General features: G+C 42.7%; 1 protein-coding gene across 1 annotated transcript in view; it reads right to left on the reverse strand.

Moving 5' to 3' along the window:
* RASGEF1C (RasGEF domain family member 1C) overlaps positions 1 to 14,085 on the reverse strand; it is a 98,812-nt gene that overhangs the window by 40,765 nt on the left and 43,962 nt on the right. The window lies entirely within an intron of this gene.

Genomic DNA, 14,085 nt, shown 5'->3' on the forward strand with positions numbered 1-14,085 from the left:
GAAAGGCCACCTGCAGCTATTGTATGGTGACTTCTCCACATGACCCTCCTCCAGTTGGGCACCAAGTCAACAGCTTGGCCTGCAGCAGGCACCTGTCCACACGAGTGCAGAAGTCTGGGCTGCCTCTCCCACGTATCACTGTGGGCCAGTCTTCCTGAATGAAGCCCCTGGGCCTTTGCAGTGAAAGGTCCTGTTTTAACCATCTTGCACAATGAACAAGCAAATCACCCTCACATTTTAACTGTGGTGTCCCACAGGCTCATCAGAGGGACCGTTCAGGAATCTGTCTCCTCATTGATCTACTCACCCTACCCCTTTGCCTCCATGGCAGATCCTGACTCAGGCCTGTTTCTGGGTTCTCTATTTCCCTGGGTGACCTGGCCCTGAAATTAGAGACAGAGGCAAGGGGGAAGTCACAGCTGACACAGAATCAGAGGGAGCCTGGAGAGTATGTGGATACTGGAGATTTGGGGACTGGGTCACAGGGCTCAGGAACCAGTGTAGAGAGCAGCCCTGACAGTCTTGGCCCCCAGGATGGTTGCAGCTTTACTTTCATCTCCCCTGCAAAGCTCTAGGTGTTCAAGTTTCAGTTAATGAAAATGTAAAATTTCACAAAATTACTTCCTGTCCCCTGCAGTGGGGAGGCTGCTGTGCATATGGCGTACAGGTGCTGCCCCTGCTCAGCAGGGAGTGCGGTCAACTTGGGTGGGCATTTACTCTGCCCATACCCAGAGCTCAGGTCCTGAGCCTAACACTACAAGACAGAAATGACCTGAGGTCCGTTATCTTCTGTTGGACACCGAGCGCCTTCTCCCTACTGTACTGGATCTGCTCCAGACACCAATCCAACTTTCTCAATGATGTATCAGTATCAGAAATGGAGATGGCTCTGAAAACTTCGCTACAGGGTAGCAGGATTTGCCAGGTTGCATGGGAGGGGCTGCAGAAGGCCAGGATGCCAGCCACACCCAGGGACAGCCAGGAGGCGCCCTGAGCACTTCTCCATCTGACACAGGCCTGGGTGGGGGCTGGGCACACTGCATTGTTGGCAGGGCTTGGACCTAGCTCTACCCTGGGGCAAAATCTTGCACTGCAGGCCCAGGGTGGGCTTCGATAGGGATGCCCAAATCTTGGTGACCTACAGCAAAGTTTAGAGAGTGAACAGGCTGCCAGTGTGGTCCTCTAGTCTCCAGCTCCCTATCGTGTCCCCACATCTGGGTCTCAATGGATGGGCTTGTCCTGCTGCAGTCTCTGACTTCCTCTTGGTGTTGGCCGAGGGTCATGTGTGCATACGTGTATGGAATGACTACTGGTACCATTCTAGGCACTGCGAACCAAGCGGGAGCTTTTGGAGCTGGCGAGGGATGGGGGGAGAGGCTGGCAGACAGTAAGCAGGCCAAGGCATGTGAAGAGACTGCTACAGCGTGTGCCTGGGCAAGAGGCGGGGTCACTGAGGATGATGATTGATGTGTATGTGAAGCGCCGTTGTTTTACATCCTTGTTAATGTTTTGCCTTATAGGATGTCTCCCCTAGGTGTGGTCACCGCAGCTCTCCCACCCCCAGAACCCTCAGAGTCCTCCACCACAGTCCACTGGACTCTTCCCCTCCCTGTTCTTCCTCCCCTTTCTCCCCACGCCACCCTCCCCCCGCCTCAAATCTATGGTCTGCTTTCAAGGATTGATTTTAAAATTTGATTTTGACCCTTTATTTGGTTTTTCTATATTCCACATGTGAATGAAACCATCCAGTATTTATCTTTCTCCTTCTGGTTTATTTTGCACAGCATAATCCCTTCCAACTCCATCCATTTTGCTGCAAATGGCATGAGTTTCTTTTATTTTGATTGCTGAAAAGTAGTCCGTTGTGTACATATACCACGTCTTCATCCATTCTGTCTTGGGACACTTAGGTTGTTTCCATATCTTGGCCATTGTAAATAGTGCTGCAATAATCCTAGGCATGCAGGTTTCCTTTCAAATTAGTGTTTCTGTGCCCTTCGGGTAGCTATCTAGGAATGGAATTGCTGGGTTGTATGGCAGATCCATTTTCAGTCGTTTGAGGAACCTCCACACAGCGTTCCCCGGGGGCTGACCAGTCTCCATTCCCACCAGCAGTGTAAGGGGGTTCCTTTTCTCCACACCCTCACCAGCACTTGTTTCTGTGTGTTCGGTTTTGGCTTTGGCTTTTTAATATGAGCCATTCTATTCTCACAGGTGTGAGGTGGTCTCTCATTATCTTGTTTTGCATTTCCCTGATGGTAAATGATGATCAGTGATTATTCACTTGCCTATCGGCCATCTGCATGTCTTCTCTGAAGAAGGGTGCATTTATCTCTTCTGCCCATTTTCTGATTGGGATATCTGTTTTCTTTTTGTTGAGTTGTATGAGCTATTTGTAGATCATCGACAGCAGTCCGTTGTCAGCTGTATCACATGCTGCTATCTTCTCCCATTCAGTGGGGTGTCTTCCTTTTGGCTACTGTCTTTTTCACGGCATAAAAACGTTTTACTTAACTGTACTCCTGGTTGTTTATCTGCTTTGTGTTCCTTGCTACTGGGGATGAATCCACAAAGATATTTCCTGAAGTTTGTCATGGCACGTTTTGTCTGTGTTTTCTTCTACGTAGTTTATGTTTTCAGTTCTTACATCCAAGTCTTTTAAAGGGTGATCTTTCTTACATTCCTTAACTTTTTAGGGGGGTGGTTACCAAAAATATTTAACTTTACTCTTCACCTGACCACATAAAAACACTGGGTAAGAGGCTGCCAGGCCCTGTGCTTCCTCATCAGTGCCAGGTTGGGAGAGAGTGGCCAGAGCTGTGGGTACCAAAAACCATAGCCCCACTGGGCTCCTGGGGTGACCAACATGCTCCAACCTTACAGGTTTAATAGATACCAGGACTCCTGACTTTTTTATTTTGTATTCTGATTTTAAGGGTGGAAATAAAATGTATTTTTAAAAAGGCACATTTAGAAGCAACACCTCTAGCTTCCAGGTGGCCCACTTACAACCCCCACTCTGCTGTCACAACTCCCAGTGCTGGTGGTTGGCATTAAAAATCTGCGAAAAATGGAAATGTATCGAATTGAGAATGAAAAGCTATGGATGGGCAGCGCACATGTCTGGGGACTAGAGATGTTCTCTCAGGTATCTTTCCTAGGAGGACACTGGGACGCGTCTGGTTGAAGGGACAAAGGCAAAGATGCTCCCAGAAGGACTCCTCTGTGCTAGTGTGTTCTCCAGCTGCGGACAGGGAGAGGAGCCCAAGAGATTAACGCACAAAAGCCCCAGGCACAGAGCCTGCCACAGGGACGAAAGGACCACTAAGGCCACGCCGTCCCACCATCCCCAAGGGCCTGGCCCCACAAGACAGGTGCTAATTCCAACTGCTCACGAGGCTTTGTGCCAGTAAGACCTGACAACCAGACTCCTGCAGCTCAACAGTGTTTCCAAGCTGCCCTTGACCTGATGGCCCCATACTGTGTTCAGCCAGCCCTCTGCTGGAGCTTCCGAAACCTGCTCTTGTAGCTGCTGCGGATTAGCCCTGTCATTTAGCCTGAAGGCCTCCAAGTCCACATCAGAGCTACTCTGCCCCTGCCTGTGTATCAGAAGTTTACACAATTACACTTACCCACCCCATCATTTCTCCTCCCTCCCCTGTTACATTAAAAAATTGTGGTAAAATATGTGTACCTTAAACTTTACTCTTTTTTTTTTTTTTTAAGATTTATTTATTTATTTATGCAAGAACCAGGGTACAGGTCAGATGCACGGGAGGGTGAGAGGATCCATCAGAGACAGAGCGGGGAACAGAACAGGCAGACTGATGGAAATACACTGCTGAGGGGAGCAGCGGGCAAGACAGGAGAGGTCTGCTTCGCCATGTGGGACTCTCGCCGGCTGACCGGGATCAAATCAGTGCTGCTGAGGCTGCGGACAGCTTCACAGTGCTGAGCTCAACCACCTGCGCCACCAGGGAGACCCTAAACTTTACCCTTTTAACTATTTTTAAGGATACACTTAGTGCATTAAGTATGTCTACACTTAATGCACACCATCACCACCACCCAACTTTAACTCCAGAACTTTTTCATACAATTTCATATGCTTTTTCTATTTCTGTAAAAAGAATAATTGGAGTTATTATGCATTAAATTTGTAGATAACTTGAATAGTACTTATATTAACAATATTATAAAGTCTCTCAATCCATGGACACAGGATATCTTTCCATGTGTTTGTGTCTTCTTTCAGTTTATAAATTCTTTACCTCCTGTATAGATGATTCCTAAGTATAACTTGCTAAGTTTATTCGTTATTATGCTGTATAAATGGAGTTGTTTTCTTAATTTCCCTTTTGGGGTGTTCATTTTTTGTAGTTGATTTTGTACCCGGATACTTTGCTGAGTTAGTGTTTTTTTGTGTGGAACTGTTAGGGTTTTCAGCATACAAGATCATGTTGTTTATTTGCAAAGAGCCAATTTTACTTCTTCCTTTTTAATTTGGATGTCTTGTATTTTTTGGACTTGATCTGGCTAGATCTGCTTGTATTATAATGATGAGAAGTGGCAAAAAGGGACTCCTCATGCTATTCCTGATCTTAGAGGGAAAGTTCTCAATTTTTCAACAGTGAGTATAATGTAAGGTATAGGGTTTTTATAGAAGGATCTTACTATTGCTTATTATCTTGTAATTTCCTTCTATTCCTAGTTTGTTGAGTGTTTTTATCATTAAAGGATGTTGGATTTTGTCAAATGCTTTTTTTTGGTAACAATTGAAATGACCATGTGATTTTCTCTTTGTTTTTTTTGTTAATGTGGCATATTACATTAATCAATTTTTGTATGTTGAGTTATCCTGTATTCCAGGAATAAATCCCTCATAGTCAGGGTGTATGATCTTTCTAACATGCTGCTGAATTAAGTTGATTAGTATTTTGCTGAGGATTTTTACATCAATGTTCAGAAGGGTATTATTGGTCTGTAGATTTCCTTTTTTTTTTTTTTTGAAGATTTATTATTTATTTATACAAGCATTGGGTACAGTCAGAAGTGCAGGAGGGTGAGAGAATTCACCAGAGCCAGAGCGGGGAACACAACAGGCAGACTGACGAAATACACTGCTGAGGGGAGCAGCGGGCATGGCAGGAGAGCTCTGTCGCGCCATGTAGGACCCTCGCCAGCAGCTGGGGATTGAACCGGCACTGCAGAGGCTGCGGGCAGCTTCTCAGTCCGGGGCTCAACCGCTGTGCAACCAGGGGAGGCCCTGTAAATTTCTTTTCTTGTAATGCCTTTGTCTGGCATTTGTATCAGGAAAATGAAAATTTGGGGGGAAAATCTTGAGAAAGATGGGTGTTAATTCTTCTTTAAATGTTTGGTAGAATTCACCCAGAGTGGGTTGTAGTATTTCTTGTAGTATTCCTTGTATTTCTTGTAGTATTTCTTGTTGTAGTATTTCTTGTAGTATTTCAAGTAGTTCTTGTAGTTGTGAACACCCCCGGCTTTTGTCTATTTGGGAATGTCTACATTTCTCACTCACTTTTGAAGGAGTTTCGCTTTACATAGGATTCTTGGTTGATAATGCTTTCAGTCTAGTACCTTGAATATATCAACCTATAACTTTGACCTCCAAGGTTTCTGATGAGAAATCTGGCAACAGTCTTACTGAAGATTCCTTGTATATGTTAAGTTTCTTCTCTCTTGTAGCTTTCAAGATTCTCTCTGTCTTCATCTTTTGACAGTTTGATTTTAATTTGTCTTATTGTGGGTATTTTTGAGTTTATCAAAATGGGAGTTTGTTGTGGGAGTTTGTTGAACTTCTTGTTTGTATTCATGATTGCACTGTTCCTGTCTTTCATGAAATTCAGGAGATTTCCAGACATTATTTTCTCAAATATTCTCTCTTTTCTTCTCCTGGGACTTTCACAACGTTTGTTGGTTTGCTTAATTGTCTCCTGTGGGCTCCTTAGGGAAGACTCCATTTTTTTTTAAAAGATTTATTTATTTAAACAAGCACTGGGTACAGTCAGAAGTGCGGGAGGGTGAGAGAATTCACCAGAGCCAGAGTGGGGAACAGAACAGGCAGACCGATGAAATACACTGCTGAGGGGAGCAGCGGGCACAGCAGGAGAGGTCTGGCGCCATAGGGATCGAACCAGCGCTGCAGAGGCTGCGGGCAGCTTAGCAGCCCAGCGCTCAACTGCTGCGCCACCAGGGGAGGTCCAGGAAAGACTCCATTTTTTTTCCTGTCCTTCAAACCCAGTAATTTCAATCATCCCATCTTCAGATTCACTGATTATTTCTTCTGTCTGTACAGATCTGCTTTTGAATACATCTAGTGAATGTTTTATTTTAGGCATTGTACTTTTGCTCCAAAATTTCTTTTTTGTTCATTTTTAGATTTTCTATCTCCTTAATGGTATTTCTATTTTGTTCATATATACTTCTCTTAACTATTCACCATCTTTGTCAAATTAGAACATTATCTCGTCTTTCTGTTGACTCCCCCTCCCCTTCAATGGTCCATATCTTCCTGTTGCTTTGTATACTTTGTGACTTTTTTGTTGAAAACTGAATGGTTCAATTTTATAATGTGGTAACTTTGGAAATCAAATTCCCCAAGCGCTCCTGTTTTGTTTTTTTTTTTTTTTCCTTATTTTTTGTAGGGTTTCTCTGTGCTGGGATCCAGTGTAAGGTATAAACTTAAGGTTTCTGAGCCTGTGCCTTTCTCTGGATACATGCAGAAGCTTTACTGCCTCTCCCCCGCCCCCCATATGTGGGTACATTTCACTGTCCTAATCCTTAACTCTGACTCCTAAAAGGAAAGGTAAGAAAAAAGAAAAAAAAAATCCAGACTCTGGCCCTTTAAATTCCATTAGTGGGAAATGCTTAATTGGTGGCCTGCTTCTGTATCTGCATCTGTGATCAGAAGCATCAATAAGCACCAGATATACATCTTTGATATTTTGGAGAATAAGATTCTGATTGCCCAGCCTGGCTCCACAAGCTGTGGACAAGCTGCTCTAGGAACATGTACACGGCTATCTGTCACAGCTGAGGGTTGGGGAGGTGAGGCTGGGTAGTTGCTACTGCACTAAGAGTTGGGATTGGCCAAAATTAACCAAGATTTACTGTCTAAGCCTTCATCTGGAAGCTGAATTCTTCAAATAGACCCCAAAGTTCTAAAACATTTACATTGGACCAATTCTGCCAGTCCATTCGTCATCTAGCTGAAGACATGAAATCCTGTGCTTCCTATTTCACTATCTACCCTGTGGTCCAATCCTCCCTGCCCCCATTATATTGTTAACTGGATATTGCTATTAGGTTTGTATATGGAAGTTTATATTGCATTAGTTCTAACAGCCATAGGTTTTCCCAAAGATCTAATATTAATGGCAATTTCATCTTTTCCTTTTTGGTGGTAATCTCTCACCCTTTACTTTTCTTTTTAAAAAACTGTCATTTTTTTAAATTGAGATAAGGTTTGTAACTGTTTATGATTTAGGAGTATAGGGTCACATCTCTTGACATGCATGTTACCATACTGTGTCCACCATCAAAGTCCCATCAATCCTCCACTGTGGTTCATAGGTCCCCTCTGCTCTTTGTTCTCCAATACCCATCCTTCCACTCGGGGAGCCTCATTCCACAGTCTGATGTCTAGGGTTTGTTTTGGTTTAGTTTTGGCTGTTTGGGTTTTTTCGTCATATTTCACACATGAATGAAAAATAATAGCCAAAACAATCCTAACAAAGAATGGGGTATCACACTCCCATAGTTCAAACTGTAACACAAATATATGGCAATCAAAACAAAATAGACACACTGATTAATGCAATCGAATTCAGAGTCCAGAAACAAATCCGCACTCTATGGACAGTTAATTTTCAAGAAAAGATCCAAGAGTATAGAATGGAGAAAGGAAAATCTCTTCAACCACTGGTGTTGGGAAAAGTGGGCAGCTACATGCAAAAGAATGAAACTAGACCACTATCTCATATCATGTACAAAAATTAACTCAAAATGGCTTGGATTTAAGACCTGAAATGATAATATATATAGAAAAAAATATAGGCGAAACACTCAAAGACACTGACATTGGCTTCAGTGATGTCTTTGGGGGCTTGGCTACAACAGCAAGGAAAACAAAACCAAAAACAAATGGGACTGAAAAAACCCTTTTTTAATTATCAAAATGAAAAGAAACCTTACCAAATGGGAGAAAATATTTACACATCACACATTCAAAAGGGGGTGAATATCAAAGATCTACAAAGAACTCATACAACTCACAACAAGAAAACTCAACAAGAAAAAATATATCTCAACTACCCGATAAAAAACACACATCTCCAAAGAAGACATATACACGGTTATATAAATACATGAAAAAATTCTTATCATCAATTATCAACAGGGAAATGCAAAGCAAAACTATAACGATATACCAATTCATACCCATGAGAAAGGCTCATATACAAAGGACCAGAAACAGTGAGTGCTGGCAAGAATGTGAAGAAAAAACAACCCTGCTACACTCTTAGTGGGAATGTTGACTGGCCCAGTCCCTATGGAAAACCATTTGGAGGTTTCTCAAAATATTAAAATAGATCTACCATATGATCCAGCAATTCTACTCCTAAGTATCTATCCAAAGAATATAAAAATATTAATTTGAAGAGATAGAGGCACTCTTTTGTTCACTGCAGCCCTATTTATCAATATAATAGCCAAGTTATAGAAACAGCCTATGTTCCCAATGGTAAGTAAATGAGAATGTGGATTAAAAAGATATTTGCACAATGGAGTACTACTTAGGTCTAAAAAAAGTGAACGCTTGACATTTGCAATAACATGGCTAAAACTGGAGGGGGTTATACTAACCAAAATAAGGCAGAGGACAAATACTTCACTCCTGTATTGGAATGAACTTTCCAGTAGACAGTGGGATAAGAGTCCTATATTGCTCCATCTCTCCATCAGGACAGGCGTGTTCTCAGGGCAGAGCTGAGAGGCCCTGCAGGATGATGTGGTTAGCTCTCCTGCTGCTTTCTTCAGAGAATCTGGGGCCACACAGCCCCTGAATCTTCAAGTATCCTAAATGCCCCCAGGCCTCCTTCCCCTGTCATGAGAAAGAGTTGCCCAAGCCAGTCTAGACCAGTCTCCTCAGAGACCATCTTTCCGTCTCCATTCATTTTTACCTGTCTGTGAAGGGACTCCAGAATCTATGAGAAGAGGCCTGAATTCAAAGCTTTCCTCATAGGGTCCAGGCCAGACCAGCCTTTCAGGTACGGTATTTGGAGCTTCAGCCAGCCCAAGGCATCACTGAGGGGGCCAAATGGGCATCTTTGCTTGGGATTGCTATTGCAGGACCAGGGACTATCCCTGTGTTTTCCGTGATGCGAAGTTGAACTTGGGAGGCATTTTCAAATGTACTGGATGCAATATGTGCCCCCCTGATCCAGACAGCTTCTGAACCCCAGATGTTTCAGTTTAGAGAAGAAACAGATTGAGTCCCATGCTTCCTGTGTCTTTTGTTGTCCTGTTGCTTGCTCCTTAAAATGACCATATGGTTTAACTGGCCACTTCATAGATGAGCAAACCTGGCTCCTACAGGGCAAATTAGGATGGACAAAGTTACCAGTTGATCTCTGGGCTCCCAATTTCAGCTGTTTCTGACTCTGAACTGGAGTGGAAATTGATAATGATTGAATGGAAGACAGATGTAGTACAGACATTTAGCAGGGAAACTGAGGTTGGGCTTGGAGTTTGAGGACAGCAATCTAACTACTATGGATCCCAACAAGGACTTGCCACAGGAGGAGGCTTCCTGTGCAGCTCCTGATGGACTTTGTTGAAGGAGATGTCTTAGTCTGTGGTCAAGTCCTTCCCTGACCTTCACAGGAGCCTTAGTGGAGGAAAGGATATACCCAGAGAAGGGTCTTGGACCATACTAGCTCAAAGTTGGCTGTGACATCTTGTTCAGGCCTAACAAATATTGTGGTCCTCCTTTGTCTCCCTCTCCACCTAAACCAGAAGCTGAGAGACTAATTTCTTTCTACTTTGGTTCCTATGAAGTGCTCCTCCCACCTCTCTAGTGACTGAAGGGACGCTGTGGGGTGCCAAGTTCCCCCATCCCCTAGACCTGAGTACAGAAATTGCATGTGACCAGAATGGAAATGCACGTGACCATGTCTTTGGGAAGGCCACCCAACAGACTTGGCTGTGAGGAGAAGACTGATCTGAATTATTTTTGTATTCCATATGGCTCTCAGCTCTTGCTGACAGAGCCTGCTATTTTCACATCTGAGGAAGCTCTGGTTCCTGAGAGCCCAGGGCCTGGCTTGCAGGCAATCTGTTGACTGCAGATTGATAGCAAAACCCACCACAGATCAGAAACTAAAAACAGCTCTTCCAACAGGAAGAAGTAAGTCTCTTTCTTGCTCCATTGTCCAGTTAGTCTCTTCCTCTTGGTCAACATCCTTGAATGGTTATTTCCTGAGGACACACACCCAGGGGAGACTTTAGGCTGAAATATACCAGTTCTTTCAAGGGAGTTGAAATAAATATACAGTGCAACTGAACCCCCAAACCACAGAAAAGACTTTTGTTTGTCCTCCCAATTACCATGCTGCCATGTTTCCTTACTTCCAGGAAATACTTCTCCCACCGGTTAGAACCCTGGTTAGGTGGGTGGGGGACACAGGGTCCTGGCCAATGAGAGAGCACCCTCCTCTTCTCCCACCGCCCAGCAGGTCACCTAGATTGTCCAATCAGAGCAAGCAGTGGGCCTTGTTCGAGGAACACCACGGAGGGTTGGTTCCTTAATATTTTCCCTCTCTTATAAAAAATTTAAACACAAAGAGCTTATAAACACATCTAAGACTTTAATAATAATAATAATAATAATAATATTTGAACATTTGTGAACTGCTACCCAGGTTAATAAAAAGAGCATAATGGAACCTTAAAATTCCTTATGTACCTTCCCTAATGAATCCATTCCTCACCCCCATCTCTAACATCCAGGCAATGTCCATCTTGAATTTTGTGTTAATAATTCCCTTGCTTTTTTTAAAATATTTTATCTATTTTTTTTTAAAGATTTATTTATTTATTTATACAAGGACTGGGTACAGTCAGAAGCATGGGAGGGTGAGAGAATTCACCAGAGCAGAGTGGGGAGCAAAACAGGCAGAGCAACGAAACACACTGCTGAGGGGAGCAGCTGGTGTGGCAGGAGAGGTCTGCGCTCCATGTGGGACCCTCGCCACCGGCGGCCGGGGATCTAACTGGTGCTGCAGAGGCTGCGGGCAGCTTGGCACGCTCAACCGCTGCGCCACCAGGGGATGCTCTTGAATATTTTATTTTATATAATTCTTACAGCATTTTTCATTTCTGCACAATGCATGCATTTTCATTTTGGTTATATTCCCCATACAATTGCACCCCCCCCTTATTTTGACTCTAATCCTTCCTCTCCCCGCCCCTCCACCCCTGGTGTGTGTCTGGTTTATAGTTGCTTGTTGATTTTGATTTTCACTTTGTATTAATTAGTCTTTTTCCTGGTCCCTTATTTAAGTTTTTTAAATTCCTGCTATGAGTGAGACCATCCGGTATTTTTCTTTTTCTTTCTGACTTATTTCGCTGAGCATGATCCCTTCTAGCCCCATCCATGTTGCTGCAAATTGCATGTGTTTATCTTTTTTGATTACTGAGTAATATTCCATTGTGTATATGTACCACATTTCTTGATTCAGTCACTCTATTTTTGGGCATTTGGGTTGTTTCCATAGCTTAGCTATTGTAAATAGTGCTGCTATAAACATAGGGGTGCAGGTGCCCTTTGGAATTAATGTGCCTTCTGTGTCATTTGGGTAAATACCTAGGAGTAGAATTGCTGGATCCTATGGAAGTTCTATTTTTAGTAGGTTGAGGAATCTCCACACAGCTTTTCATAGTGGCTGGACCAGTTTGCACTCCCACCAGCAGTGCAGGAGAGTTCATTTTTCTCCACAAGCTCACCAACATTTGTTGTTGCTAGTTTTTGTAATATGTGCCATTCTCACTGGTGTAAGATGGTATCTCATTGTAGTTTTGATTTGCATTTCCCTGATTACAAGTGATGTTGAACATTTTTTCATATGCCTGTTGGCCATTTGCATTTCCTCTTTGGAGAAGTTTTTTTTTTAGCTTTTCTGCCCATTTTTTGACTGGATTATTTTCTTTGTTTTTGTTGAGTCTCATCAGCTCTTTGCAGATTTTGGTGATCAGTCCTTTATCATTAGTGTTGTGTGCAAAAATATTCTCCCAGTTGGTGGGGTTTCTCTTTGTTTTGGTTATTGTCTCTTTTGCTGTGCAGAAGAAGACACAAAGAAATGGAAAAACATCCCCTGCTCATGGATTGGAAGCATCAACATTATCAAAATGACCATCCCACCAAAAGCAATTTACAGATTCAATGCTATTCCAATCAAAATTTCAATGACATTCTTCAAAGAAATAGAACAATTATTAATGAAATTCATATGGAATCACCAAAAACCCCAAATGGCCAAAGCTCTCCTGAAAAAAAAAAAAAAGGGAATGGAGGCATCATACTCCCAGACTTCAAACTATACTACAAAGCCATAGTCATCAAAACTGCATGGTACTGGAACAAGAACAGACACACGGACCAATGGAACCAAATAGAAAATCCAGAAATAAATCCACAGATTTATGGTCAACTAATCTTTGACAAAGGAGCAAAGAATATGCACTGGAGCAAAGAAAGTTTGTTCAATAAATGGTGCTGGGAAAACTGGGTCACATGTTACATGCAAAAGAATGAAGCTTGACTACTACCTCACACCATGTAGAAAAACCAACTCAAAATGGATTAAAGAACTAGACATAAGACCTGAAACCATAAAATATATAGAAGGAAATACAGGCGAAACACTACATGACATGCACATCAAAGACATCTTGACGGACACATCACCCATAACAGTGACAGTAAAGGCAAAGATAAACAGCTGGGGCTACATCAAATTAAGGAGCTCCCTTGTTTTTCTTTATAGTACTACCTGAGTATCTATTCCAAAACAATGTACTGTTTTGTTTTGAAGATGGAGGGCAAGCATACCCCAGCAGTGCAAAAAGAGGGAATTGTCCCTCCTGGACAGAGGTTCTAGGAGGAAGGATTGGAAGCGTCTCCCTGTCATGGTCTGACTTCTGCTCCTCTGGAAGTGGACAAAGCCCCTTTTTGGGAGAGAAAGGTCATGAGTGAATGTTGGGAGACACAGAGCGTTCTGTGTGGCAAGACTGAATGTGGACCAGACTACTGGACAAGCAGCAGAAGTACAGTCAGAAGGAGAGTGCTGCTCTGTTACTTCACCACCACAGTTTACTGTTAGATCTCAAGAAAAAATTGAGGATTTCTGAGTGACACATGTATCGCCAGCAAAGCATAGGGTAGGGACCCTCATTAGCATAAGATCCAAGACAAACCAAGCTCTAATGAGATTATTGGTCAAGTTCTCCTGGGTATTCTAACCTCGGGTTGAAAACATAGCCATGGTGATGACAGTCTTTCCCTTGGGTCACACTGCTATAGTGTGGCTCAGAAGCTCTCTCTGACTGGGGCAGAGATTTCATCCTGAGGTCACCTTTCATCATCTTCCAAAGATTTCCTCCTCATCTCTCCATTGAATCTTCTGCTTCTTGTATTGTGTGTCTTCTTGTTTTATTCTTTCATTTGGAAGGAGCACAACTTCCTACAGTTTCCCGAGAAGGGGTACTTAGGAAATAAGTTCTTTGAGACTGTATGTGTTTAGAAATGTTCTCACTTTACCATAATATTTATTATGGTATGGTTTATAGTTCAGAGGGTATAAAATTCTAGATTAAAAATAATTTTTGTTCAGAATTTTGCAGACTTCTCTCTGAACCTTGTAGAATTTTTTTTTTTTTGTCTAAGTAAGGTGAACAACCATTCTGAATTTCCCAGGACCATCTTGGTTTAAGCATTGAAAGTCCCATATCCTAAGAAATTCCTCAGTTCCAGGCAACCAAAATGATTGGATATCTCAGACCAGT

Source organism: Talpa occidentalis, unplaced genomic scaffold, assembly GCF_014898055.3.
Source record: "Talpa occidentalis isolate TD23 unplaced genomic scaffold, MPIMG_talOcc4v2.1 talOcc4.9, whole genome shotgun sequence".
Lineage (NCBI taxonomy): Eukaryota > Metazoa > Chordata > Mammalia > Eulipotyphla > Talpidae > Talpa > Talpa occidentalis.